This window comes from Cyrtonyx montezumae, unplaced genomic scaffold (genome assembly GCF_038088225.1).
Source record: "Cyrtonyx montezumae isolate F1298 unplaced genomic scaffold, pur_monq_1.0 scaffold_2, whole genome shotgun sequence".
NCBI classification, from domain to species: domain Eukaryota; kingdom Metazoa; phylum Chordata; class Aves; order Galliformes; family Odontophoridae; genus Cyrtonyx; species Cyrtonyx montezumae.
Window position 1 is genome coordinate 56,440,530 of NW_027071936.1, and position 19,478 is coordinate 56,460,007.

The 19,478-nt window shown below is 37.7% G+C and overlaps 1 protein-coding gene across 2 annotated transcripts in view; it reads right to left on the reverse strand.

Moving 5' to 3' along the window:
* The window catches only part of STX18 (syntaxin 18), a 51,837-nt gene that overhangs the window by 31,452 nt on the left and 907 nt on the right, over positions 1-19,478 (reverse strand). The window lies entirely within an intron of this gene.

The window sequence follows — 19,478 nt, forward strand, 5'->3', positions numbered from 1 at the left end:
CTGCTACCACAGGTGGCATGCACAGCTCTATTTGTACTCGGGGCCTTTACCAGTAGTGGTGGATGCACTTCTGTTAAGAGATTTTTCTTATTATTTTAGAACAGGTTATATTTCTAAATAAGAAGATGAACAGGAAAGGATTCCCTAAAAAGCAGCACCTTTGAAAGATGCATATACTTTGGACAAAGACGCTGGGTATGTTTCCTGCAGTATCTTAGCAATACGAACACCAATTCTTGCCACTCACAACAAAGAATTGATCACTCATGAAACAGTAGGTTCCAATTTGCATACGTTTAACCCACTGCAAGAAGCAGCAGCATTGTTTACGATTAAAATGATTGGAGTAGGTTCCCGTGACATTGTAGAGGGAAGCCAACAGCGCTGAATAGTCATTGCCATTGAACAAACAGCACTTCAGCCCGTATGCTCTGCCATCAGAACAATACCCAGCTATTCGGGACCATATAAAACTGTTTCCCTTTGCACTATGTTTCTGTGCTGATTTTTTACAAGATGTATTGGTTGAAAAACACTTTAAAATATGTAGAAGTAAAACACAACAGAAAGACTGCAGAAGTTGTTAGAGACGCTGCTCTTAATGTCTGGCTCAGCAGCACTGAAAAGCACAGCTGATGGAAGGACCTCGCTAAGTCCTGAAATAAACAAAAAAAATCCCACCACTACCACAGATGTTTTATATTTAATTTTTCAGTATGCTCAGAAATACTCATTTTCAAATGTCTTATTTAAGTAGATTTCACTTACAGATCCATGAAAAGGTGATGAGTTTTGCAGTCCCCTCTGCTAAAAGCAAAATAATTAAGAACTGAACTCTTAAACACATTTTCAGTTCTAAACATACAGTCAACCCAAACATACTCACTGTCCATTTCAGAAGAAATTAAGAGTTTGTGAGACACTAGGTGATGTGCAGAGACAGAATGTGGTCCCAGTACTAGGAGATACGGCAATGAGCAGAAGAACATAAACTTGCTTTTAGCACATACACGCACAACATATTGTTTTAAGTGTCCAAAGCATTAAAAGAAAAAGAATAAATAAATAAAAAGGAAGATTTCCATTGTTGGTGCAAACTATTTCTGAAATGTGGAATGAAACTCGATCCATAGAATAGAAACAGAAAGCCAACTCATATTAAATAAAATTTTTAAGTGAAGAGTTTGAGTTCTTACCTATACTATTAATGTTGAGAAAGGCTGATCTGAAAGGCTTCAATACGGAAGTTACTCCTATGGATGCTTTTTCCCAGTACAAGCTACCATTGAGTACACAAAGGTATGAACTTATTATTTAACTGCACACAGACAAACAGATTTCAGTAAGTGTTCCTTACATGTAATATTTTAAGCCCTGTAAGCCCCTTTAATTCACACAGGTTTCTGCAGGACTGTTGCCTAAGAGCACGGTACTTAAAAAACAAAGTCTAATATCTGGGTTGTACCCTTCAGAAACTCGAACTTCAGTGATGAAGTGATGCACTTCCCTGCCACCACACCACGCAGCAAAACTGCTCAGCTTCGGCATTTCCTTGGTAGCACGAACACTCGTGGAGAAGCTTTTGCTGACTCCTCATTTCCAGGCTCTCGCTGCTTCCCTTTGCCCATTAGATGGTGCTGTCCCACCGGCATGCAACACTGCCCCAAACTCGCCAACGTTTTCTGATCGTTTGCCTCTGGAGGGTATACATTTGGTTTAGGTTTCCACTGCCAACGTTATAGTTTCTAAAATAGGTCACGCAGATCAATTGCTCCTGTAATCTGAAACCCAAAAGAGCAACTAATATCTAAACAGCATAGGGGTGGCCATATGCTCCAATGGGGTGGGGGAAAGGAGACAGTCAGCCTGGCTACCTCTAATCTCATAGAAATTGGGCCCTGGTTCAGTTCCTGCTTTCCATCAGCATATATGTTACAGGAGCAGATGCGGGCAGGGGAAAATTGTAACTGCATTTTATTAGTAGCCTTTTGTACACAACACAGTAACAAACATAACCAAGAATGGGCATGCAAAGCATTAAAAAAGTATGGTAACACAGGGCAAAATCGTTCAATATTCAACTGAGTCAGTTAAAAGCCATCAAAATGAAGACCCAGTCATTTTAATCCTTCAAAGGTAAATATATTTAAAAAAGTAAATAAAAAATTGCTTAGGAAGATCAAATGTGAAATATTATCAGTATTTCTGCAATTAAAAATAATAGTTTATTTTCCAGAGGGGGGGAGGAGAGGGGGGAGGGGGGGGAGAGAGTAAAACTAAAGTAAAATCTTCAAGAATCATTAAAAAATACATGCATCAGCCACTGTGGGATGTTCAAAGATAAAAATCTAGTTGCAGAGTGCAACGGACAGTATTCGGATCATTAAGAAACTAATTAAGAAGCTTCTACATAGCAGTAAAAGGCAAAGTCCATTTTGCAACATCTGGTCTGCAGCAGAAAATGCTTTGGTTTGCTTAACAGCAACTTGGCAACAACGGCAGTGAAAAAGCATTTTCTTGCACAGTAAAGGGAAAGCAAGCTCACTTTTAAGGCAAATGTTTTTCATTTTGTAATACCTGCTTTACTTAGGATACATTTAAATGTCCTGCCCAGGGTTCAAAAATTCTCTCACGTTGATTCTTGCTACTGTCAATTCTCACTCTGAATGCTCAGCCTCAAATTATGCCCTGGGTGTGCACTTCATCACTTTAAGGTTTTAATTCTCTGTTTATTACAAGTGGAAAATTTGGTAATAAATAACTCACTCTCAGTCTAAAAACTTCAAATTGTATCTTCCCATGCTTTCCTTAAAGCATAATCCATTGACGGGGGATGTAAGATTTGGTCAAGTAAAAGATGGACAGGCTGTTTTGTGTTACAAATTCTTTTAGTAAGAATGAAGTAAAATTAGAAGCAAAGAGGATGACAGCTCTAGTTACCCATCAAACACAATACAGACTGAAAGCACCCAGTATTACCACTGGCTTTAGGTAGCTTTTACTGGGCTGTTATTTGGGTTGTATATACCTTGTGTACAGTACCTACATGAGATTCCAAGTAAAAAAGAAAAATTATTTTGAAGCTTTTATTTTTTTTAAATGACTGAAATTATGATAATGCGTATTACTGCATTCTAACAGAGCATCACAATCATTTTACTCTAGGGATCTGTAAATACAGGAGAAGTCTTATTGTATAGCTGATTGCTTAAAAGCTAGGTTTACATTCTCAATCGGAGAACTGCAATACCTATTATCCACATGCAGAATTTAGATAAGGATGTTTGTGCTCAGTTTGTCACTGTTTTCTTTCATCTTGTGGGAGTACATAGATTTGACACCCATGTGGACAGAAGTGCATCTAAATACTCCAAAGATCTGCAGAGGGTCAACAGGAACGTGAGGTGACCCTGAGAAAAAATTAACAGTAGACTTTAAAATGTACAGTCATGCTAGATGTTTTTATTTAACCAGTCTTCATTTACTCTCTCTGTGGCAATAAATACCTTCAATAAAAAAAAGGAACATCTGATTTTACTTAAACTATTTCCCTCTTTCTTGTTTATAGTCCAACTCTAATCATAACTTTCTTGAACATTTATATTTTTTTTACACAATCATCCAAAACCTCACTGACTAAAATATAAATTCCACAACAATTGTGGGGAATGTTTTGGTTGAGAGATAAAAGCAAATTGGTCAAAATACATATTTGCAATAATTGGCCTTTACCATCGCTGCTCGAAGCGCTCCACTTACAGCACCGCAGTGACTGCATTCAGCTTTATGTCTGCATGAGAGATTTTTCTCATCCCCGTTCTCACAAGCTAAACTCGTGTAGCATTACATATTCCTGCTTAAATATATTTCAAGATGTAATAAGATTTCCAGTCTCATTTACTGCACATGCAGTAATGAAAGGTTACTCTATCTGAGTATCCTTCTGAAATTCCGGATCCAGAATTTTAAAGCACAATTCACAGGGAGTTAAATGTGCACGAGTTAACTGTGGGACCAAACTTTGACAGAAGTCATTCCAGGGCACAAAAGCAGGCAGGCAATGTGGCACCAGCTAGGCAGGCTCCTCTCTGTTGAAGCTGTGGCCAAATGACAACCTCCCACACCAGGTCCTCTGCTCTGGTCATCTTCACTTCATGTTCTGTGTTTTCTGTGCATTTGCAGTCTGCACCAATACACCTATACACCAGTGCTGTACCAACTGACACAGTACACACCATCCCTCAAAATTCCTATCACTATTAAGTATCATTCAAATAGACCATCTCCTCTTGCTTCCATGTTCAAGGATTGTTCATGGATTTTCATCATTAGCACAATTCTGTTGAGAGTACAAAAATTCTTTTCATTACATTTCAGTACCGTTGCTTTTATCACACTGATGTAAGATCACATCAGTGGTTGCTTTAGTGCTTGTGCCAATTTATCTGTTTTTTCTCCCTGAAAACACACGAAGGACTGGACCAAGCACATGGGCTGCACAGAGAAGATCATTACTGTTTACCTACAGAAGGCACAGATCAGGCACAACAGCAAATAAAAAGCTGCAAAGTAGGTATTTCTGAGCACATCAGCTAATAGTATCCTGTCCCCTCCAGCCTTTTTATAGAACTCTTTGTTGCCCTTCTCTGAACACACTCCATGTCCTCAATGTCCTTCTTGTAGTGAGGGGACCAAAACTGAACACAGTACTCAAGGTGCAGCCGCACCAATCTGGAGCACAAGTCTTATGAGGAGCGGCTGAGGGAGCTGGGATTGTTTAGTCTGGAGAAGAGGAGGCTCAGAGGAGACCTATGAACTATCCTATAAAACAGCAATTAAAGCAATCCGTGGCAGCTTTTCAACCCCACAGCACGGGCCAGAAGTTGAAGCCAAGCTCAACCTGGCTTGAAGCAGCACTGAGAATTGAAGACCTTCCTTTGAGTCTACCTGACAGGGTCCTGCCTGAGTCAGTCAAAGCCCAGCAGCAATGTCTGAGCAAAATGCAACACCACTGCCACACACAGCTACCAGAGTCACCCACCAGCTGAGTAAGGTACCATGTAACGTGACATGACAAACCATCTCCAGAATCCTTTGTTTCATCACCACAAAATGCATTTTGTATCAGTTTTGATCTACCTAGGATGTGCCAACTGGTTGGGCCTGTAAAGAAATGGGAATGGGAGGATGGGGGAGACTCAGTTCTACTCGTAAAATTTACAGTAGATGGACATATAGGATTTTTTCCCTGAGAAAGTGCTTTCAGAATTAAGGAGTAGTAAGCTTTAGCTGTAATCCAAAGGGAAATTAATGCTATTCGTTCATGCGTGAGTAATGCTGACAATTCCAATGTATATATTTTTTTAATCACTTAAAAGTAGGAACTCCTGACATGAATTTTAGTTTAGTGCAGCAAGATACCTTTTCTCTCCCCTCTCAACTATGAATCTTAAGATTTCTTAAATGTCCGTTTCCTGTAATTTTAATAATTTTAGACTATAATTATTTATATATGTTTATGATACCTTTGGGGTATCATTACAATTATTTTTGTAAGCATTTATACTTAGGAAAATAAAATTAAGTAATAGCTTCTCTTAAGGAGAGACTGTCAGCCCTGTTCTGAATAAACAATCCCCTTTGCAAGTAAGCTTGTGATTTATATCCCCTGTAACCTCAGAAATTTAGCTTGAGTTTATACAAAATAGAGTAAAGCAATCTATTTAATGAAAATCAGAATAGCACTATTGCAAATGAAAGTTAATGTTCTGTTTTGCTGCACTGATTTTTGTGTTTCCGGTGTTTGTTTTTTGCTTGCTTTAATTCTGCTTTGTATGCAGTCGTAAGATTTTACTTGATGGGCTCTTTCTTACAACTTAATCATACTCAACCAATTTGAATAAGGCATTGGGATACTCGTGTATTTTAGTTTTACTCAAGATGCAGATCAAACAGCAAGATGAAAGTTAAAGACTTTTAGAGGTAAGAAGCTGTAGTTAAATGTAAGAAACATTTTTAAATGATAAAAGCAATCTTTAGAAACAGTTATGACACTGAGACTAACAAGAAAACAGCACAAAAAAATTTATGAGCTTTTGATATAACAACTTCAGGAATGGCAGAAAAGGAAAAATAACAAATTGAAACTACTTTTATGTCAGCATAGCTAAAAATGATAGTATATAGTATGTTAGAAAAAGCAAATGACAGTGTTTACGATAGGGTAAGAGTATTTAGAGAGTTGAATGAAACAATACAGCATGCAGTGTTGGAAAAATAATGATAAAGAATCTCAAGGTTAAAATAATTAAATATTGATAGCTCAGTTAAGTAAGTACATGTATGGAAGAGAACTGGCCAGGTTCACACAGGTATATGTCACCAAGACAACAAATCCTAGCCCAAAAGTCTCAAAATTTTTCCACAGTACAATAGCTTGAAATCATTCCCTGCAGGAACAGCCAGAACTGCTACATAAATCTAACAAAAGCTGTGAAAATAAACAGTAGAATGAACCTTCTTCAAAAGAAATACAACCTAACAGATCACTTCTCTTGCACCTGTACATACTACAAAAAACTATTCTGGTTGTCCTATTATCCACATGTGCTGGGTGTTAGAAGCCTACCTCAGTCATATCAATGGGAAATTATCAGACCATGAGAAATCATTTCAGCCTTATTTACAGCTAGAATGTTAAACTCCATAAACGTAGATATTCTCTCATCTGTTATAAAACAAACTGATGTATAACTGAAGAAAGAAAAAATTAAGCAGCTTAGAAGAGCTTATAAGTTTCTGTAGATATAGCAGCTTCAGTTTCAGGAACAATTCTGAAGTCATAAGGACCCCTTTACATGGGGTTACTCACAGTGCAGGCTGGCTATCTGAAAACCAGCAAACCACTAGGATGTTTAAAAATGTATTAAAAATACAGAATTACCTATAGTTCAAAAACTAGTTTCAAATTTTGGAGTCCTTCTCACTGCCTGTGACAAAGAAGCAAGTTTCCAGAATGGCCTTACTCCTTGCCAGAGGATCCTTTAAAGGAGGAGGTGAATGACTTAACATGCATGGGTGACAGTTTTATTTTAAAGAGTTTTTTTTTTGTTACCAACACATAAAATTATGCTGTTCTCTGCTAAAACATATGACTGGGTCTTGAACACACCTATCAATCTGACCAGACCATAAGCTGTAGCATTACTGGTTTTCTCCAAGCACTTGTGTCTGTACATCCCCCTACAGACCTTTATTTGAGCAAAACTGGCAGCTGGCTTTTAACTCACAGCCAGAAACTGAAACATTACTCAGAGCAGCTTTAACTTTTATATTCAAGAAAACAAAGGTGATGCAAATGACACACTGCCAATTTTTTAACAAGAGCTCCCTTCAAAGCTCTCGCTGTCTCTCAAACAAAGAACGTATGGGACTTTTCCTGGCAAAGTAACTTCCTCCTGTCCTGCACAGAAGAGTAAATGACAGGCCCTCACTGCCCCAGACTCCACCCCTGCACATACTTACACCTTGTAGGAAAAGCTTTGAATTCTCCCAGCTGCATGCAACACAACTCACTAACACTTTCTTCTTACCAGCACCTCAGAGGTTTTTGATAAATCTCTCTTTATCTATCAGTACCCCTTAGCAGTACTGATATGAACACATTAAAACTGGGCACATTTAGGGCCCACACTGATGCCCGCTCTTCCAAAACCACTTTTGTTTGTCACCTCAGAAGTGACTGGGGCAAGCTGAGTAGCTGTGTAATATGACACACGAATATGCACCATTCTAACCCACACTCTCATAGCAAATACTGCTTCGAGCCCTCTCACTTCATAGAAGGTAATCAAGACAGAGACTCAGCAAAACTCACTGCTTGCACAGATACAAGAATGTTCATGTCGTAAGGTAGAGACTGGCTGATGTGAACATTGCAAGGCCACACGCAACCCAGTAAGGCAGTAATTGCAAACAGCATCCCTAGTAAATTACAGCAGCTGCTACAGCATATTGATTACTATTAAGAATCATACTGATTACTATTAAGAATCATTAAGTTAAACGAAATGTATCAATTGGCCTTCGCTTGCCAAGAAGTGCCATCCCAGCAAAAGCACAGCCCAACTGGAAGTGAAAGACACTGCATTTATTGTCCTTACTGTTGCTCCTGTTGCCTCTGAACAGCAACCAGAGACAAAGCACAAATGGTGGTAGCAGAAAGTTTGGCTGTGGTTGATCTCTGCACAGCTCAACAACTTCCTCTGCAAACTACACACATCTTTATCACAGAGAGCACTCTTCAAGTAAAGGCAGTATGTGTAACACAATCACATCAGGAATCACAACATCACTTTGGCAACGTGTGCACACAAGTCAGCAAGCTCAGCAGAGCACTCTCAATGACAAGTATGCTACAGGGTGGGCTGCACGGATTGCAAGGTAACATGGAGATGCCTGACCTCTGACTTGGCAATCAAGAGGATAACATGCATGCACTGGTACAACTGTGTATGTATTCTTTAACACTAGCTGAACTGAGAGGCTGTGCCCTAACAGAAACAAATTAATAAAACAGTCCAAAGCGTATTTGCATCGTTATTTCTAATCAGTGTCAATTGCAGTCATGATCACAGCCAGGTAGGATTGGGATTCAATTTTCTTAAAGAAAAAAAAAAAAAAAACCAATGAAGTTGCATTTATGTCTTTAATCTCGATATTAAATATAATTTCATGAGTACAGAGTATAAATTCTGCAAAGTTGTTCAGATTCTTTCATAATCTCATTGTAGCAACATTAAAGACTCAGGAGATGGTTAGCCCAGTTTTCATTACATTTTAAATGATCTATCCAGTAAACTCTTAGGACTAATTTTATAAAATTCACTGGGATAAAAATGTAGCCATAAACACTAGGTCAAGAAGTTAAATAAATAAATAATTGTGATCTAGCGACTAGACAGCAAAATAAATCCTTTAAAAACTATTCAAGTGAAGCTAGAAATAAAATGAGATATAAATTCAAGTTTTAGACTGTGGTCAATTGAGGTCTAGACAAAACCCTATGTTTGCTCACTGCCTAGTCTCCAGTCTGCTCCAAGTTTGAAAAGGTAATTGAACTCAGTCTGTAATTACTGGATTAGATACAGATGGGCTCTGTACATTTCAGGGGAGGAAAGAACTGTTTTGATTCATTTTCTGATTGCCTGTAAGGTCAAACTTTTCAAAATGTACTTTCATCTGCTAAATGGTTTCTCAAAGTCCCAGGGGGACATCTTCAATAACTGATGTTTTAAGCAATTTGGGTCTATCAGATCCAGTCTTTGAATGTAATAAGCCGTCCATTTTCTAGAATTACAAATGTGCATGTAGGTTAATTGCTACAAACATATTTCCAGAACTGAATTTTCCTGAAAAACTGCAAGTTGTACCTACTAATTGTTATGCATAAATATTCATATACTTATTTCTTTTTTTTTTTAGAGTAAAGAACATCTATGAAGCAGGAATAAGTAACACAAATTAGAAATGTCCTTCTTCACAAGTCCTTCCCATTTCTCACAAGTTTCTGAGAACACTCTCTTACAGACCAATTCAATAAGGCATGAATAGCCCCAAAGAATTCAGTTCACACTTGTTACAAACAAAAAACAATCAAAGCGTGTACCTGACTGAAGGGGTCTAAAAGCACTTCAGAAGACTTCTCTTTCAGTACTATCTATCTTATAAGCATTAAACTCTAAAGGTTTTTTGCAAAGTGCTTCCTTCTATTAAGTTGACCGCAACTCTGAAACGTATTTCAGTGCAAGGAGGTTTTCATCCCACATCTAGCTCTATGCCTTTAGAAGTCTTGCTCAGTTAAAAGTTCAAAAGCTCTGCAAAGGATACCTAGCTCTGCTCCCAGTTAGGGGCTCTGTGAGCTACCATAGCAGCAATTTAAAGCAGAACATGCAACATGCAATTAGAAGGCAATATAGTCATTCAGTTCAGAGTTTCAAAAGACAGAGGAAAAAAATAAGCAAACAAGTTCATTATTCAAAATGTGGAGTTTCAATTTATTTACTTTACAACCATCTTCTTGCTTATAAAATTCTAGTAAGAAAGTATTATTTGTTACAACATAAATTTGTTTTTAAATTAGTAACACTATCACACTGGGAACACCCTTGGTCAAACAGATAAGTTCGCAGGATCAGATACCCATAGTGTTGTTCTTTCAGACACTTGGTATTATCCACAGTGCCATCACTTACATAACATATTTGCGAAGGCAGCCTCCCTCTGTCAACAGGTGTGATAATGAAAGATAGTAGGAGCATGGCAAACAAGTTCATGGCAATTCCACAATGAACATTTTATTCATTTTCTTTCAAAGCCATCCCCATAAAGGACAAATCCTCATTCCAGACCCAGCCACCAGGAGAACCCCAGTAGAAAGATGCTCCATAATGGAAGGAGAACTCTCGGCACATTTGCTTTGGCAGCAGCTTTTTAGGAACTAACAGCTTTTATAGAAACATCAGTAACAATCACTTAGAAGCAAACTTAGAAGCAAATCAAGAAACAATCTTTGAAGTAAGCTTCTGATTCTTGTTAGCATCAAAGACAAGTGTGCAAATCAGCTTTAACTCAAAAGATGAAATTAACGTAGTATTTCAATTGTCTCTTCCTCCCGTGGATGCATCTGAATGAATTTCTTAAAAATTGAATGGTATTTGAAATAGAATTTATGTGGTGCTTAATTCAATAGACTCTTATTTTAAGAGCTCTATAGGAAGGGCTTCTTGTCATTTATTCTAAGCAAAAAAGAAAAAAAAAAAAGCTTCCTTCTGGAAAAAATTACATGCTTTAGTTTTCCCTACAAAATAAAATTATACCATGTATTTCAAGTGCGTTGAGCGAACCCACAACCAACTCCTAAAACTATCATAAATTTCAGGACAGGGACAATAAACTGTGATGCACTGTATGGTAAGATGGTGAAGACACAGCCAGATCACAGCACTGTGCTTTCTATATGCCACAGAAAAAAAAATATATAGAACTTGGTCCAACTTTAGACAAACTTATTTGCTCCTTGATTTCTTCCATTTTTCCTTTCCTTCACATTATGATTCCCTATCAGATGTATTTTTCCTTATTGTGTATAAGTGTCTCTACTGCATTTTGTATTTTTGAATATGATATACATCTGAGTTCTTGTAAGTATTTCCCATCTACACTACAAGAGATGCAATAATGAACTAAGAATCTTGAATTGGAACTAACAATTAATTCTTACAATAACTAGTCTCACTCACTTTTTGACTTATAATCGTGTATTAAAGAGATTGGTAAATGTACAGAACAAAGGAGATACCCAGCTCATGAGTTGATATGCAGACTGCAGTATTATTTCATTAATTAATATCTAACTTGAGTTAATGCATTCTTCATTTTTTTAATGAAAACAAACAAAACCACATGTAACCATCCTTGTACATTCATATACCCTCTGAAATTTGTGAGGAAGTAGTCAGATCATGATGAGTAACAGGTCAACAACATCATGATGAGTAACAGGTCATTTGTTTTGCAGTAAGCAACACCTCTGGTAGATATCTTGACTTCCCAGGGTGCTTAATGAAATATGGCTATGTTAGTTCAGAAAAACTTATACACATTGTTTCCTGTAATTTTGTTTATTATTAAAAAAATTAAGACAGAGCATTCAGACATTTCCAGGCTGAATCAGAGTCATAGGTCACCAGAGGAGAAGTAGTCTGAGATTTGGAAAACCCAGTATCCAATTCTTTGCTTTGGAAATAAGCAATATCCCACATGTAAAAATGAATTTCTGAGCCACCCTTCTGTATTAACTTCTGCATTACTTGTTGAATACCATTTGTACTGTACAGTACTTGCACCTGAGTCGACATGGTACAGAATTAACTAAACCAAAGGGCAGCTGAATCATATCACAAGAACACCCTTTCTCCAGCACTGTATCTCAGTTTTGTCTTTCTGTAAAATCTGTAGACAATCAGACTTTTCATGTTACTATGCCCCCTAACAAAACAGGGGGAGGAAACTTCCCACCACAACACAGATTTTTCAAAATTAAGATCGTTTTTGTAGCTCTTTTCTATTAAAAAAAAAGAAAAATAAAACACTATTAAAAAAGGTTGACAAGAGAACTAGACACAATATACTGCCATTGTGAGAGTGCTATACTCTTTTTAATTGATTATTCCATCCACGTTTCATTAAACTTTTATCTTTTAAAAGATTAAATTTATTTACTTTGCTATCATCTTGAGGGTAGTATTTACTATGAACCAAACAGACCAAATTATGTCCTAATACATCCATGAGCAGAAACAGCAAGTGCCCTGCTCACACACGCAAGGGTAATGTCTGCCCAAAGGATCTTTCCACATGTTTAATTTATTTTTTTCTTTTAAAAACAGAGTCAAATGAACTGTCCTTCAATCTAAGCCTAGACAAAGGAGCTTTCTCCTTGGATAACACAGCAGAAACTACAGTATCTATCACAGTCCAGTGAACTCACCTAAAGAATATTATACATATTAAAGACAACTGAAGAATAGGGAATTTTAAATTAATAAAAAATTTGTAGCTGTCACTTGAAAATGGTATGAAACAAAGTTCTAAATGAGGAATATCCCAAGAACACGCACATCTGTTTAATATTACAAGCCAACTGTCAACATCCTAAGTGAAGTTTTAATTTAATATTTTTTCTTTCTTGATGTTTTACCTTTAGTGAATGCCTCATGAGAATATCAGCTTTCTATAAGAAACTGTTAAATATAAAGAAATGTTATTGTAGCATGTTTGTAAAATCATAGTTCGAGAACTTTCTATTTTTCTAAAGCCTGACCACAACTTAATTATCTGCAGGACATTCCAAGCTCACAATTGCAAGCTCCAGTTCCCAAGCAATTTTAAACAATATCTACTGTATGGGACACACAGTATTGCAAATACTGCTACATGGCAATGTTTCCTAAAGTCAGTATTAGAGCCTTTAGTCATGGTTTTATTTTCAATAAATATTTGTTTCTCTACTAATCATTAAATGGTTTTCATCACCATTATATGTTTGTCTTTCACACATCTGTTTGCTATCATGATTTATTTTTAATACGAGTGAACTAGTTATGAAGACAGATATCATGTATAGGATGTCTTATGTATAAAAATGTTCTAAGGCTAGCCAATGTGGTGGGTTTTTTGTTTGTTTGTTTGTTTTTTTTGGGGGGGGATTTGCTTGTGTGTTATGCACTTTCCTGAAAAAGGGGGAAAAAAAAGCTGAAGTAAGATTAGAGGAGATATGGGGTGGGGGGGTGGGGGGGTAGAAACAATTATCTCAGCCAAAAACTCTTATTACAGCTTTCTTTTCAGAAAGAGAAATACCAAAAAGCCCAGGAATTCAAAATTGCTTTACTTTGTAAGAACATCCAAACCACCTGAAAACAGGCAAGGAAAAAATCCAAAGCAATTGTGTCTATATTTCACTCACATCAATCTGAAAAAACAGCAGATGAAGTAACACTTTTAGAACTACTCAGAAGACAACCATCCTGAACATGCTTGTCCTGAATTACTGACAGTCTCTCTTCTTCCTGCTGCCAGAACCCACTTTCCTATTCTCCGGTCACTATTTGTGGGCTCCAGGATCCGTGCAGCTCTTTGGGCTATCACACACAGACAGCGCTTGCTTCAAAGCTCCTCTTCATCACACCAGGCCTCCAGTATGCATTTCGTTCCAGAAATCCCTCAAATGTTCAGCAAGGTTATTTCTAGTTTTCCAAATTAAAATGTCACCACACTCCATCTGTGCTAGACATTTGAGGTCTTCATTTTTTTCCCCCAACCAAGGCTTTTCTATTAAAAAAATATTTGAATGACCATATTAAAAAAAGTCTACTTAGAATATTATTCTGCATTAGAAATCCAGTAAATGTAGTGAGATTTCATTTTTAACAAGCCCCAAAACAAGTTGCTCCTCTGTTTTCTATCTCAGACCAGAACACTGAGGAGTCCCCTGGTTGTCCTCACTGAACCTCTGCTCACATTCACCTGAAACCTGTTTCTCGCTTTCTGGTTGAGACACGGAGAAGTGGGAAACAGTTCCAGCTTGTGCTACAGAAATTCATCTTACTGATTCTAAATGAATATTAAGTCCACAACAAAAAAATATGGAGATGGATTTGAATTACATTCACAGAACCATAGAGCTGTTAAGGTTGGAAAAGACTTCTAAGATCATCTATTCCAACCATCCACCAATACTGCCCACTAAACCATGTAGCTAAGTACTACATCTACCCTTTCTTTGAACACCTCCAGGCACAGTGAGCCCACCACCTCCCTAGGCAGCCTGTGCCGATGCCTCACCACTCTTCTGAGAAGAGATTCTTCCTAATATTCAACCTGAATGCATTTAACTGCATGTAGGTTTTGTTTACTTGTCTCAAACGCTGGGCAATACCTACAAAAACGGAATATTTTTACATTTCAGCAGATGCAGTACATCCACTTTTCTATTGCTCTTGCTGTTCTCAGTGAAAAGGGGCTTGAGTCAATGAAAGGATGATGACAAGCACACGCCTCAAGGCTGGCGCTCAGTTACTAAAAATGGGCAGTTCTGGCAGACAAAAAGCTTTGCCATGCCACTCTGAAGCCAGGAAGTTTACATTTTCAGTAAGTATTCATAATTGAAAATCCTCAACAGTTACACTAAATTGAAATATTTTTTACGTTAAAGAACATTTTCCCCAAAACTGCTGCCAACAGTTCGTATCTCCAGTTTTCACCCTTTAATTGCTTTCACTGAAGCTGTCGTACCAGAGTTTATTGTTTGTCAGCTTGATAAGTACTTCCAAGCATAGCAGTCTGACATTTCAAAGACAGAGCATGTAATTTCAAAATATTTTACTGACAATTATGACAATTTGACTATGGTGGAACACAAAAACTTGATTCCTTCGTTATAAAAAAAAAAATCACAGTGAATTAGCTCAACATTACAGAGGTAAATAATCTCATTATCCAGTACCAAAGAACACAAAAGTCTCTGTACACCTGGTGGAAGACCATGATTAGTTATTAATTTGCTTGAAGCTGCAAATTCTAAGCTTTGAAATACCCACTTACTCTTACAGAGTAAGAGTTTAAACTTATTTTTGTTGATTTCACCAGTGCAAAGCATGGTATCATAAGTCATCCCCTTCATTTATTACTGCTTCAAAACATCTGAGAGCTCAAAGCAATTACTATCAGAAATTCTGTTTGCTAAGTGTCATTATGGGGAAAGCTGCTTAATTCACTTCTAGGGTTTTTTTTAATAAGTTAACAGAATTAGTGCCCTTCAACTGACAAGTGTAAAAGAAGTATCCCTCTCTATGCAACTTTACACACATAGAGCATGCAGAGAGAAAACAAGTGCAGGATGTTGTGAAAAGTCACATATAAGTTTGGACCAGGCTCTAAGCAACCTGATCAAGCTGTAGGTGTCCCTGTCGTTCTCCCAGCAGGGGAGCTGGACTACATGACCTTTAAAGCCCCTTCCAACTCAAACAACCCTATGATTCTAAGTTCTTCCCTGGTCTACCATCCCCTAAATCTGTCCAGTTTTAAAACAGAACAGAATCAAAACCTGAAAGTTACTTAATTCCAGAGAAACAAACTTTATTTTAGCCTCACTGCTGACATTACATCACTAGCAAATCACTCTGGTACTCCCTATTTGCTCAAATGTAAGTTCTTTTCTGTCACAAGCAAGATTCTAGGTTAAAATACATATAAATAAAGAGATAATTTCTAGCAAAGTCAACTGAATAATGAACAGTGAAATGCTCTTTCTTCAGGAGCTTAATAAATAACTCAGAGAGAGAGCAAGTTGATGCACAGCTACAAGTTTCATTCTTCCCATTTCTTCCTCCTTTTCCCTTCTTGCTTTTTCTAACTCAATTTAGTTACATTCCAACATCCCCTATCCCAGTTCCTGTTTTTATTTCGTTCCTTTGCATCCCTGTTGCTGTCCTCTCAAAGCTGACTGTCCCTTCTCCCACCTGTACTGGCCTGCTTTCCTCCTGCTCAGCCTGCTCACTCTGTCATCATCCCATAGCATCACTTTGGCCCTTCCCAACTAGAGCACCTGCCACTCTGCCCCAGTCCACCATTTTCCTTCTTCAGCTGTCACACAAATGTAACCTGTATTTGAGAAATGAAGGAAGCCATATGTATTAAACCTCAGGTTTCTTCCAATAACACATGTACAACACCTTCCCTTAGGTCTGTCCTTATTTTTCTGCAAGGTGACAACAGCTTACAGCAGGCATCAACTCCAAGACGTCAACTATGGAAGACCATAGACTGCAAAGAGATCCTAGTAACCACCTACATTGAATAATTCCTCCAACAACTGTAAGCCAGGAAAGAACTTCCCACAGCCAAGTGGGCTCTGGAAGGAGGTGGGGAAGGACAAGGAGAGGGAACCCTCTGCCCTCAAACCTGCGCTGCAGCCCTGAAGGACTCTGCAGCACCTCGTGATGCTCAGCTAACCAAAACAACCTCAGTGGGCAGCTAAGGAAGCTGTTTCCCAAGCCAGCTTTCAATCCAGCTGCTCAGCCTATGCTCAGAAATAATTCCCATGGAGTTAAGAATGTGCTGAAAAGCAAACAAACAAAGGGAAGGGGGGACAACAGACATTTGTACAGACATTTCAGATCTTCCCAAAACACAAGAGTTCACAGCTCCTCCTCTAGGGCCAACCTATATCCTCGCCACTGTTACTGATGGAAGTTTTACTAAAACCAGAAGCATCACATGGGGAACATTAGTGATTTGGCTTTTAATCCCACTGCATTAAACAAGGCTAGCATTTCATTCCTCTCCAAAAATCTTTTTAAAATCCTTCCCCTGCTGTTCCTTTAACCCGCTTTTTAAGTTTCTACCCTCTTAATTTACCAACTTTGCCTTCCATCTCTTAGCCTGAGTTGCTTTCTAACAAGGATGGCGGAAACGAGAGGTAAAAAACAATTTGCAGAGAGGAAGAGATAAATCTGAAATAATATCATGCAGTATGCTGTACCTTCCCATTTGAAAAAGTATAATTTAGAATAATGTTTTCTGCCTAGAAAATAGGAGAGGGAGTCCCAGGTGCGTGCAGATGACTACAACATGCAGCCCCCAGTGAACTCAAGAGGGGAGAAGTGAGTGTTCAACACAGTACAAAGGAGACGTCAGCATGAGTTTCAATGACCTCAGCTATGGGTCCAATTTATTAGAATTTACCTCTCATTAAGAGCTAAAAAGTGAACTGAAATATCACTTGCTGTCCAAAATTTGGCACAGTCATTAATTTCTAATAAAGACTGTAATTGGCTGTACCGTAAGCAATAGCTATTTCCCTGGCATCCAGATATTCTCTCATGGGAGTTATTCTTACGTAGTGGTTAGAGCCAGAATGATCATATAAACTAACATGAGTAAAGCAGATTGGAGTTTTAAAGTCTGCCCGAGTATAAAACAGAAGAAATTAAAGAGTTCAGTCTTAACCAGTTTTGGCTATTTCCCTCCTAGTGCTATTAGAGTCAGCCACTCAGCTACATGTGGAGCAATTTACTCATGGCCATGCAGACTGACTCACCAGTTGTGTTCTGCCACACACTTCTAATATTAGATCTCAAATACAGAGGTTTTGGAGATTACTTCTCTATTCTAGACCTGGCAAATGCACACCCTATCCCATAAAAAAAGTTAATACAGTAAGCAGGTTATTTTATTTTAAAACTAACATTTTCAACAAGGAAAAAAAAAAAGGAATGCTTCATGTAGTAATTAACTGGAAGTTGGCAGGTGGTCTGGATAAATACAGTATTGTTAGGTTATTAAAGATGGTTGTATAACTGAAAAAAGTTTGAGTGCTAATACTGACATCCTGGTTTCCCTGGCAAGGGAACAAAGTAGACCTAATTTTCACTTGAGTGTCTCCTTCTTCACATGTAAAGGCAAATTAAATAGTGCTATAGCTGAGGCTGTCTGTGCATTAGCTGTTCTCAGGCTAGTAGGCACCATATTCTCTTCCTCTGTTTTTAGTATTTTGAATATTTCTTGATCTTTTAAAAACTCAGATGTTCTGAAACCACTAATGTGAACACAGGGATTTTTCCTTCTCACTATAGAGAATGAAACAGAGCAACCAAACATATTCTTGATGTGAATATGGGCCTATTATACCAACTAAATATATATGTATGTATATATATATATATATATATATATATACACACACACAGATCATTCTATGGAATACATACAAAGAAATTATATGAAGAACAGATGCAGCCCCATGAATCTGGGATTCTTATGCATTCAACAACTTCAATCACAGACATTTGATCATTCTGAAACTGCATTTAAAACGCTTAGAAACAAGTAACCTCCCAAGTTTTCCATTCTCAAGAACATGTTTTCAGATGCTTCTTGTATCACTTTTGAATATACATTGTAGCACTTATTTTTTTAGCCTTCTGCAAGAACATTAAAAAAGCAGATAATCTCCCTAGCAAAATGAAAAAAAAAAAGCAATAATCTATGGTTGGAATCAAGTCCATTATGAAATTCTGCCTTGCCACCAATTTTTTTTCTGTTAATAAGCTGTAGCCCCTAATTGTATTTCTCTAACACATACTGAACAGTCAGTAGTGATTAAATGTTCTCATCCCTTCCATATTTTCAAATAACTAAGTATATGTGACAGATGATCTTCCTAACAGCTTGTACTTGCCATAAAAAGGCAAGAAAGCTTAAATAGTAATATTTCCCAAGACAGAAAGAAGTTAAAGTGCCTTCCAAAACCGACAATCATTTAAAAATACACAAACCAGTCAGCTTAAGGCTACGGTAAAACTCAGAACAAGTATCACAAACCAGGCCTATGCAATATCTGTACTGGTTATAAATTGGTATCAAATTGGATACCAAAACCAAGCTATCATTTAAGTATGTAAAAGGGTGATTAAAACATACATACTGAATTTAAAACAGTTATGCCGAATTCCAAGGACAAAAAAAGAATTGCTTCTGTTTCTGTTGACCAAAAAGCACTAATACACATACAGTAAATTCTAACATCATTCTATAAATGTAAAGCAATGGAAAGTCCATGGCTGTATCATTGCCTTCCTGAGGGGAATCATTCAACAGGCAGCTCTTGGCTCTAGATGGCATGTAACTGGTGAACAAAGGGAGGGGTGCCAAAACCACACACTAGAGCTTTAGGCATCTCACTACACGTGACAAGCAAATGCTTGAATAATGCAACTGACAGACAGATAGACAGAATTCGTCTGTGAAGCCATCTTAAATGACTCCTGAGCAAGGAGGTATCAAGCCAAAGGTTCCCTGTCACCCTCTGCTCAGCCCTACACTTGCATGTGTGTTCTGGAAGTGTGTGTCCTCACTGC